The sequence below is a fragment of the Sceloporus undulatus genome, chromosome 2 (assembly GCF_019175285.1).
Source record: "Sceloporus undulatus isolate JIND9_A2432 ecotype Alabama chromosome 2, SceUnd_v1.1, whole genome shotgun sequence".
In the NCBI taxonomy this organism is placed as follows: Eukaryota; Metazoa; Chordata; class Lepidosauria; order Squamata; family Phrynosomatidae; genus Sceloporus; species Sceloporus undulatus.
The window spans coordinates 234082748-234094596 of NC_056523.1; the positions used below are offsets into that span (position 1 = coordinate 234082748).

The 11849-nt window shown below is 37.8% G+C and overlaps 1 protein-coding gene across 2 annotated transcripts in view; it reads left to right on the forward strand.

Annotated features, from left to right (window-relative positions):
* BNC2 (basonuclin 2) overlaps window positions 1-11849 on the forward strand; it is a 333536-nt gene that overhangs the window by 305869 nt on the left and 15818 nt on the right. The gene's annotated exons all lie outside the window — the stretch shown is intronic.

Sequence of the window (11849 nt, forward strand, 5' to 3'; positions counted from 1 at the left end):
CCAGCTGCTATATAGAACTCCTGACTCTCAAAATAAATTATTTTTGAATCTCTTATATTAGATAACTTATACATGTTATTCAGAAACCTATTGTGCCATCTAAAGAATAAATGTAGAAGAAACATTTTCATGCAGGCTGTTCCTTACATACAGTTTCTACTTACTTGGAGTAAAAGTTGGAAAAACAGATAATTTATGGGAAAGTATATTAGGGAAAACCTCCTTTTAAATGTATGCTAAAACAGATAGAGTTTTTGATGATGTTTTGCACTGTTTCATGTGGGAATCTGCTAAGTGTCTGTCCTATTAGTACTTGACATGGATGATAATATTGATAAAATGCACTATTGGAGCTTTAGGTAATCCCAATCAAAATGAATACAGGAAGCAAGGGTTTGTAGAGATGGTCCTTTTGTATGTATAGCTGTGTTTTGTTCTCTGCATGTATGTAAAAATTCCCATTCACTCCAGTGAGCACTGTGCATGAAAAAAGGGAAATTCAGGCATATTTTTAAAACTGATCAAACTGTTACATCTACTAAATATACAGATGATACCACACAGCAGTGATAGTAGAACAGTTCTCAGATAGTTTGGTTTAAACAGAAGCAGTTGGCTAAAACCATTTTAGTTGTCTGCATGTGTTTTGTTTTTTAAAACAAAGATGTCTTTTTCCAGTTTTCTCTTACATATACACACACTATGACATGCTGGCAGTTTATTCCATATCTGTAGGACTAAGCACAAACATCACGTCATGTTTTCTCAAAACACTTAAGCAGATTTAAAAGATTCAACCCATGCTATGAAAGTAAATACATCATTTAAATGCTACTGTTTATGCTTAATCACTTGACTCCCACATACAAAAATTCAAAACAAGGAAAGACAACAACTACACTAGAGTCTGCTGGATCACAGTCGATTTCTATGTCCTACTTGGTTTTTTTTTTTTAATGAAAACATGCAAGGGTAGCTGTGTTGGCCATTTAACAAATACAAACAAAAATCCATCAGTGATACCTTTATTGGCCAACCAAAATGCATAATATACCTGTTGTAAGCTTTCGAAGCTCTGTGGGCTTCTTCAGCAGGCAAGATGTTACAAACCAAACAAGAGGGAAAAAACCCAATTGGAGATGTTAGTGAGATGCCTGCATGTTGTTTCAGGCCGGCTCCTCATCCTTCTGGCCATACGGCAATAGGGAGATTTCCAGGAAATTTAAAGTCCATTTGCATCTCAACAGGGACCCCTCTTTGACAATCCAATATGTCTCCATTCCAGGGAGGTCACAAGCCTCTTTGCAGGCAGAGTTTTTTATTGTATGCCTAAAAACATGCTGTGAACACGACAAAGAACTATTTGAAAACATGAATAACAGTACACCTTTCAGGGAGATGTGATTGTTATATTGAAAGTACATTTGATCTTAAATCCAGTGATTACCTAAACAGTTGTTCAGAACTTCTGAACAATGCTGAACAGGCAATTTGGAATTAATTGTGGTGACCCTTCATCTTATACACACTCTGGCGGGGTACAGACCGCCGCTTTGCGGCGGTCTGCTGCCGCCGCCAGTAGGTCCGCGGGGGAGCCGGAGCCTTCAGACGGCCCGACTCCCGCGCGGACCGAAAAAAGAAGCTCCAAAATGGAGCTTCTTTTTTCGTCGCGTTTGCGACGTAGCGAGGCGCCAGGGGCGCGCTCGCTACGTCAGCAGCGGCGCGACGCGTACGGACGCTAAGCGTCCGATACGCAAAGATGGCGCCGGCCATGTAGAAGGGCCGGCGCCATCTTGTACGGACGGAGTCCGTACTAGGCCATGGGGCGTCTAAAAGAGACACCCCTTTTTCAAAATGGGACGTCCTCCGGACGTCCCAAAGGGCTGTTTAGAAAGCCCCTCTGTGTTCTTTTATGCCCAGGAGGTGAAAAGCAAATGCTTCCATTTTCACTTAGAACACAACACAATTCCTTAAATTATCTATGAACACAGGAAACTGTGATTTGTTATTAGCAGTTATATATAAAACATGTTTGATTTGAATAACTTCACTTAGAACAACTCACAACACCCCAGCTTGTGAATGAAAAAAGGAGGTTCCTTCCCAACCACGTAAACTATGTTTTAATGATGATCTAAACCAAGCCTCTGTAGGAAAGTAGGTTTATTTTTCTTTAGCATGTGATGTGGCCCTTGCTTTGCAGCTAATAGTACAAAGCTAAGTTCCCCCTCAAATAGTTAATCCTTATGGGGAAACTGCACCTTAAAGTATTGTTGTTGTTGTTTAATTGAGTATATTTTTCAAAACAGTTATTGATGTGCCATAGAGATCACTTAATTAAAGGGGGAAGAAAATCAAATTTTTGCTACACTACCTCTAGTCCCCTATATTGAAGTTGCTCTTTGGATCTTGGAATACTTGGAATGAACCCTGCTTGAATGCAGTGAGAATTACTTTCAGAAAAGTCTACATACCATTATGGTCTTGCTTTGAAATCAACAGGATTAGCTTGAATTAAATAATATTTTGGTTTATCTTGCTTGCCATTATCATTGTACATGCAGCATAAACCTGCTGTCCAATAATCTGCTTTCTGAAGTTCTTTTAAGATCATTTTAGCTCAGACCTCCTTGTGGAAAGAAAGTTTCATGTGGGTATATGTGTATATAGACACACACACTCTGCATGTACACACATATATATTTATGCTGCATGTACACGCATATACTGTATATTGATGAGAGAGAGAAAGGGAGAGAGAATATACATAATATATTTTAACCTTCCTAGGTACATGTTTTCAGAACTAGCTAAACAGAGATAGACAAGATAGATATTCTAGAAAAATATCTTTAGATAATATAATAAATTGGCCAACAATATTTGATGAGACAGCATCATATGAACTTCATATCCTGACTGTCATGCATTTATGAAAAGTTACTGCTGAGAGATAACCAAAAATAAACAGCCATGAATATTGTGATAGCAGCTTCCTTTCAGCTAGTCTGTTGGTAAAAAGAAAGTCAAAGCAATGCATTTGAATCACATTGAATTCTTTAACTCAGTTTGTGTTAAATTATACTGTAGAATATAGTGGGCTACGTCAAACGTTCCTCTGGCAGAAATTTTGGAAGTTTGTTTCCTCCTTCACCCTGCAGCCCTCCATAAATTTGGAAAACCATTTCCTGGGGGTTTCCAGATCTTCAAAGTTCATATGGGGGAATATATGGAGGGACTGCACTGAGGAAAGAGGATTCATAGCCACCTTGTTTGCAAGGAATCCATTTTTGTGGCAACAGAGGTCCTCCAGTACAGGGATCCCCCCTCAATCTTAACAAGAAAATAGATAGAAAGTTCATTTTTCTTCATAAATAGGTTTGCATGAATACAGCAGTTTTGTGAACTTCAGACTATAATGCCATGTGATGCCACAGTTGTTCTTGACACACCCAAAGAGCTATATGAATGATGATCTGGATTTCTGTTTTCTGTACAATTCAACCACAGAACCTATAAAAAGTCTATCTGGTTTTTCAAAAGTGCTGGTAACTTTTGCAGACTTTTATGCAAAAACTGAAATAAGCCATTTTAAAAAATTTAACTCAGTATTTCAATATCTGCTGCTAACCATATTAGAAGGTCAACTATGAGCGTCCAATGAATGTGAGATACAAAGGGTGTGAAGGATTGGGCAGTGGTCTTGCAGCTGCTTACAGTCTCATATGTCCTGGATGTACTCACATTCCCATGTATGACTGCATTTGAGACCTAATTCTTCTTGTTAATCCTTTATACTGGCATTATGCCAAACCTTCTCACTAGACAGAAGAGTAAGCATTTTGAGTTAAATCGTAGTCTAGTGAGCTTTGTATAATTTAAGGTTTTCATGTTGACCTTCCTAGAGATTATTTCTTAAAAGAAATCTTACAAAGAAAGCCCATTATATGTCTAGTCCTTCAAGTAGCAAAGAAGACCTTGAAGATGTAAACCAGTGTATTGACTCCACTGCCAAATAAGTGGAGTAATAACACTGAGAGGAGAACTTATTTCAGTCACCTTAATGGGCTGTTAACTTTAGAACCCAATTATAGCCATTTCAGCACTAATTGCTGTACCACAAATGGGAAACATCCAACCTAATGCACACGTGAATAATATCACATTTAACATTTGGTGTAAGACAATATTTTATTGAACATCTCTGTAGACATAGAAGTAATAGTAGTAGTAGTAGTAGTAGTAGTTAACTAGTTGGGTAACCTCACAAGTTCACCAAATGTAATTCAACTATTCTGTTCAAACAGTTCTCACACTACAAAAAGAAGCTTTACAAACCACTATTAAAAATTAAGACAAATATATCCAGGAGTACCCATGTAAGCCATATAGCAAAGTACAATAACATCCAAAATCCACAAGACAGTGATACATTTATTGGGACAACCAGAGTGCACAAAATGCATGTCACAACATGTCTCAACATCCTGGATCTCAAAGGAAATACCTTTTTGGGTTGTTAATGGAATTTAAATTTTATTTTATGGACTTTAAAATACTTTGTCTCCCAGTGCCAGATAGCCAGGAGGAGGGGTGGCTGCCTGCATAGATATCCCTCCATACTCAGAACAACATCAACAACATCTTGACAAAATGCAGGCCTAACATCATCATTTCCCCCCTCCTCTGTGATTTTTAACACCTTTGCCTGATGAAGGAGCCAGTGGAGCTTCAAAAGCTTGGGACAGATTGTATGTGCATTTTGGTTGGCCCTATAAATGTATCACTCTTCTGTGGATTTGGGATATTGTTGTACTTTATTAAGTATTTTATAATACAAAACAGACTTAAATCTTATATCCTGGTAAGTATTTCACCTGAAATATTTTGTGGGCTTTTCAGTAACATCTGGTTGATTGAGTATTGCACATTCAGATGCCTACCAGTCAAGATAAGGGGGAGGCTATCATACACTACACCCTTTAATTAACAATAGGGAAAACTTTGGGCCTCCAAATGCTGGTGGAATCCATATCTCATCAATCTTATTCTGTCTGTCAGTGATGAGGGATGAAGTCAGGAATACTTTATCAATATCGGAAAGGACAAAGGTTCTCCTGCCCCTAATATCTATTTTTTATTTATTTTATTTTATTTTATTTGTATTTCAGTCAGTGATGGCAATGTAAATATTTCTTGTTACTTTCAGTTACATTGGGGTTTGATGTCCAGGCAGACAAGTCACTTTGCTTTTTCATGTCCTAAATTTATGTAAAATAGATGCACTTCCAACAGTTGGACTATCTGTTCCAAGTAACAAAGAAAGGAACATTATGCTTTGCCGTCCTCTGAGTAAAGGATGCCAATTGTTAAAGTTTGTCTTTAAATTTTCACTGAACGAAAAGCATGTGTGTTTGTCTGGAAGGTGGGAAAGGTGATTCACCCCATGAATAAATTTAAAAAGAAAATAATATTTGCTCAGGGTGACTTATAAATAAATATGAGGCAACTATTGGTGCCAAGTGTGATTCTGCCATTAGGTTGCTAGTTAAATCAGTCCAGATTTAAACTTGTAAACTCGTTGATTTGTATGAAGAAAGACATCTGTATTTGGTTTATAAAAACCTGCTGATGCGTCCAGAACTAAATTTGTTTGCAGATAGGCCTCTGGGTAGTTATATCGAAAACGGAAGCATATACTTCTTGCTCATCTAGTTACCTGACTTCCAGCTCTGTACAGGTGTGCTTGAATAAATTGACATCAAATACCTCTGAAGAACCACTGCATACATTATCAACAAAGGTGAAGATGTGAAAACATACTACCTACCTCCTGTTATCACCTCTTCAAGACAATAGCAACCATTCCCCCACGTTTGCCAATCATCCCGCTATGTTTTGAAACTTAGAAAGCCAACTTTTTTAGCCTATCTTTTCAAGATGCACAGAAGAGCCCATAACTTCGAGGAAGAAGCCAGTTCATGCTCAGTGGTGCTTTTAAGTGTATATAGCTGTAATTTAAAACTATATAGGACAAAATATAGCATTTGAAGACTTCAACTCTTTGGATAATTTATCTATTAATGTGTTATTTTCTTTTTAAACAAATATTGAGATACAGACAGAAACTATGGTACCTTTGGAAATATGAATATCCTAGTAAACTACTGAGCATGAAATTTCTTGCTTTAGGACATTAACCACACAAGCAGGAAGTGGCTTATTCTGTTTAATATTGGCCCGTTACAGACAGGCCTATAGTACGGACTGGGTACGTACTAGGGTTAGAAAGGGGCGTCACTTCTGGACGCCCCTAACCCTAATACAGACCAAGTCCATGCAAAATGGCAGCACCTGTTCCACATGGGGGCCGCCATCTTGATGTAGCACCATTGGTGCCTCGTGGCATCATAACCGCGACGCAAAGAGAAGCGCCATTTTGGTGCTTATTTGCAGCGCGGAGGAGCCGTGCAGTTTGGATGCTGGGGCTCCTCCGCACTGCAAATGGCGGCGGCGGCGGCAGACTGCCCATTCTGGGCGGTCTGTAACGCGCCATTGCCTTCCTACCTAAATACTTTAAAGTCACCAGATCTCTTCTGATCTTAATGCCTAAACATGGTCATCCTGATTAGTACTTGGATGGGAGATCACCAATGAATACCAAGTGTTGTAGGTTACATTTCAGAGGAAGAAATTTGCAAAACCACCCCAGAGTATTCCTTGCCTAAGTAAACCCTATGAAATTCATGGGGTTGTCATAAGTCAATGAGCAACTTGATGGTATACACACACACACACACACACACACACACCATTATCAGAAGTATCTCCAGCCTGTAATGGTTTTGCATTTCTGCTGTTTATTTCAGTCTAGTTGTTTTCATCTGCTATCCAAAACAGTGGTTCAGAAATCAGTTTTCCTAATATTTTTGGAACTGAGATACTATAATTTTAGAATGCCAGGAAAATCAACACCTTGCAGTGATTAATAAAAGCTAAACAAAGTGGAAAGGTCTTCATCTAATGTATTTTGCTATTGGAGAAAGGTGTATTTGGTCATATATGATCACCTTAAGTACTTCTCCCTTGACAGCCCTGAAAATCCTGTAGTATCCTATTTGTAAACCTTTGCAAGCAAGATATATTTAGTCACATTATTAACTGCATTTAAAAATGTCATATAAAATAAAGAACACTGTCACTTTAAAGGCATCTGGTAGCCTTCCTGAAAAGGAGGGAGGAACAGGTTTTTAAGCTGGCTAAAATCAATTGCTCCTCACAATGATATGCAGAGACATAATGAAGTTGATAGAAAAGCTGATTGTTTAGTGCTTGTTTTCAGTGTTAGAACAGTATCTAAATTCACAACTAGATGCAATTTAACTGTAACTAGGCAATTTTAAAACAATGCAATCCTGTCAAATAAATTGATATTGCAGGAAAGTTAAACTAAACTAAGGAGTTAATTGCTTTTCTCAGAGAGGTTTAGGTGCCTTTCTTGAGTCAGTGAAGACCATACATGCTGATGCCAAAGAAGAGATAAGCCTACTATTCTATGAGGATAGGAACTGCACAGATAATTGATCAAAAGTACTCATGAAACAAAGCCATGAATGAAGAAAATCTTTGCCAAAATGCATGTGTTTCATGCTCATTACAGATTAGTATTACTTGTACAATCTGAACATATATGGCCAATATATGAACTAAAATTACATGGTCCATATGTGGCTTTTCCAAAAGCAACCCGCTGTCTTGAAGTGTTGCCTTCTTAATTTTGAGCTCTGAAACTACATAAATCCTCTCCTCAGAAAATTATCAGTTTAAGCCAGCTATGGGCCCATACAGACAGGCCAAAATAAAGCGCTTTGGGTCACTTCGGACATATGCTTTTTAAATGCTGCATGCATCATAAGACGCTGGAAGCTACATTCCTAAGGACTAGAGCACAGCTTTGGCGCAGCTTCTGGCCTCTTAAAATATGTGTGTCATTTAAATAGCATACCTCCAAAGTGACCCGAAGCAGCTTTATTTTGGCCTGTATGTTCAGTCCCAATGGCCTGTTACAGACTGCCAAAATAAAGCTGCTTCGGGTCTCTTTGGAGGTATGCTATTTAAATGATGCATGGGTCCTAAGAGTCCAGAAGCCACACCAAAGTCATGCTCCAGTCTGGAGCGTGGCTTTGGTGCGACTTCTGGACTCTTAGGACGCATGCATCATTGAAACACCATACCTCCACTGTGACTCGAAGCAGCTTTATTTTGGCTGTCTGTAACAGGCCAATAAGTCTATCATGATCCACAAGATGTGAAACCAGCTCCTTTTCTAATTTTTAGGAATTTAAGCTTCCAGAATTTAAAATCTAGAAGTCTTAATTCACAATATTTAGATTTAGATAGAGAGATAGCTTTAATGTAAGTCTTTCCTCTGAGCCAATAAGTTATTAGCAACTCATTTCACATTTCAGTTTCCTCTTGGAAAAAAAACCTCAGCATTATTTCAATACTTCTTGTTTTATTACACAGTAGTTTAACTTTTAAAACTGACATGTGTGTCCCCCAAGAGATTTCTGATAGCCAATGTAGAGAAGAAAATAAAAATTTTAAAGCCTTCAGTTTGATAAAATCTGTTTTGTTATAATCATCCATAGTTTTTACTGTATTTGACATACTCAGATTCACTTACTTGTTCTGATTTGTTTATATCTTACCGTTCTCTCAATCCGAGACCATAGGTTCAAATCAAAATACAAGGAAAACCAATTTGTAGTTAATAAATAAACAAATGGCCCCATAAAACACGGATTTAAAACAGTTTTAAAACATTAAAATTACTAATGAAGATAAAAAATACCTCTCCATTAAAATAACCTGTAACAGCCTGCTAACATCCAAATCCCTGCCTAAATTTTTAAAAGTTTTTAAATAAAAATGTGGAAGGAAAGCCAAGAGGTGACTAACTGAGAAGCCATTCTACTGTGTCCTTACCAGAAATACTTGTGATGGTAGATGGGGAGACAGAATGACTTCCCTGAGGATATCATATAGGGAAATGTGGTCTTTCAGATAGAATGGACATAAGCCATAAAGTCATTTATAAACCTAACTTTCTGTTGTGCCTGGAAACAGACTGATTTTGCATTTCATAATATTTCTAGATTTTAACCTCATGTCCAAAAGTATGATTTAAAACAAGTGTTGTAAATTCATGCTAAAAGGCTGTTAGTACTAAAACTTTAGTGGCCCTGACTTTCAGTGGTTTATGAAGTTCCTTACTTATTTTATGAACTGCTCTCCAGTTCAATGCTTTCCTCATATTTATTTGCTTAGCATCATAAGTAAACTTGAGACCATTTCAGCTGAAAATATAAACTGAAAATAGTTAATTTGATGCTGATGCATCTCAAGCAAAGCTTTTGCGTTCAGAATTTAAGAGATCGGGAGAAAAAAGTCTGTTAATCCAGGTTTAAATTGATAACCACCAATTGTGCTTTTATATAAAAAAAGGAAGAATGGAGGTGAAAATCACATTCAGTTGGATCAATTCTCGGGGCCCTTGATATGTGACAAAGATACAGCGGCTTTCACACAATGGTATGTCAAGATTTCATGCAAAATGGAGCCAGGTGTTAGTAGAGAGGACATCACCTTCTCACTAGGGAACTTCTGAGGCCTGATAGCCAGAGAGAGAAGCCGCACTAATTCCACAGCCTTTTTAGCCCATACCGGCACAAAGGGGGCACAGCTGGGTCACTCGGCTCACTAGTAATTGTGTTTTACAGACTTCTAAAGCAATTGGCTCAGTCAGTCCCAATTCAATAAAAGTGGAGAGCGAGAGCACTTTTGTTCTATATTTTTTTTTTTACTTGAAATTATTTCATTCAGCAGTCTGTCTTTTTTATTACCAGGACTTGACATTAGCACTCCAAGCTATATTAGCATCCATTTCAGCAGTTCAGTAATGGTATTAAAAAAACACTTAACTTCAACGGTGAATGGTTGTATGACAGTGCCATAAAAATCCACATTAAAAAAAACTTATGTATTTGTCCCTACATTCCCCCCCCCTCCTCCACTTGTTTAACTGCTTCAAAACTGTGCCGTCATTTGGAAAGACCTTTACTCTGAGGGAGGTAATCCAAGATTATTGTGAGAGCAGGTTTCTCACTCAGTCCCCTTCTGTAGAAAAAGATGAAGATAGTGTAATTAAAAAACAAAAAATAAGAGCTGGAATAGAATAGACTTTAATTTATCATATCTGTTCCAAAACGTCCTGAAGTCATTGAGGACATGCCTGTTGGGTTCAATGGGCAATTAAAATAGAAGCCAACCAAGAAAGGACTCATAAATGCAAAATACCAGAGGAAAAAGTCTTTGGCAGTCTGTCCCTTTGTGGGACTGATTTTGAACCCAGCACTCTTACTACTTGGAACAAGAAGTACCTTGGCAATGCAAAGTGCTCATAAATGACAACATTAGGTTCTAAATTTTGATTAAGCATTCTGTAATTAATCAATGGTAGATTCAGAGCAGTTGTTGGGATCCAGGGCTGCAAAATGCATGAGACATAAAACATTACAAAGTAATTAGAGTGTGTGCTCATTCACAAGAGGAAGGATTGCCTTCAATAAAGAGGTAAATGATAGCATCGTGTTTATTGTGGACGTAGGCAGCCAGTGCAATATGATAAACTGCAGGAGATACACATATCAGTAATCATCTGCATTATTAGTGTCATTAATCATAATTCTAAAAATATGACAGCAGCTGCCAACTTTTGACCAATTTTGCTTCTGCCTATTGGCCGTTATAACTTCACTAATAGACTGCAGAGCTCCTATGTGTGTGGCAGTTTTGCATTGAGAATAGAAGGTTAATTATATTTCAGCTGCTGATTCCTTCTCTCCTTGGAAAAGCCTTAGCACTTTGACAATCCCAGGAGCCTGCTGCTGTTAAACCAGTAAAACTACTTTATTGAAATTTTCTTTGTTGGTCAGGAGTGAGTAGATGTTTCAGATGAGATATAAGCGTCAGGCTGGGACAGCTGCTAACAGTTTCTGCTCCAAAGTAATCCTTGGAAGGCAAACTGAATTCATACTTCCTCTTTGCTTGGTCCCTAGTCAATATGTTTTTTTAAAGGCTCTCAGAATTTAATAAGCAATAGCAAGTATGGAAGAATTTCATGGGATCCCAGCACTGAAGGCTAGAGTTGGCAAAGATACATTGCTGAGAGTAATCAACCATTGAAGCACAGCTAGACAATTACTAAAAATATCATGAGAAACGTGTATGAGAGAGAGAGAGAATCAGGCCGAAAAAAGGAGAGCCAATGCAATGTGTATCAGAACTCAAAGCTGCATTCTAGCTGGCACAAACTGTTTGAAATATCATCATAGTGTTCACCTGCATTCCAAATGACATTGATATTTATTTACAAGGTTCTGTTATCCCCCAAAAAAATAATTGGAAAGGTTGAACTAAGCAGTGATTTTTCTGAGCTTTCGTTTTGTCATGGTTATGTAAGTTCTAAATCGATGGTAAGACTTTCATTATAGGATCTAAATCCAATTGCTACTCCCCCATTAGAATAGACACATCGAATCAATGGGATTTAAACTATTGGATTCAACAGTTGATCCAGTGTGTCTACTGCATTAGGACTAACAACTGGATTCATCCAATAACTGCTGACTTCCATAGCTTTCCTTTTTTTTAAAAAAATTGTAATTTGCAAATTCTTTAGTTTTTTGGCCTGGAAAAAAAGGTAGCCCTTGCCGCCATCGCAACACTATTCCATGCTTCTTTTGGTGTGCAGCAAGTGAATGCCACACCAAAGGAGCACTGTAATG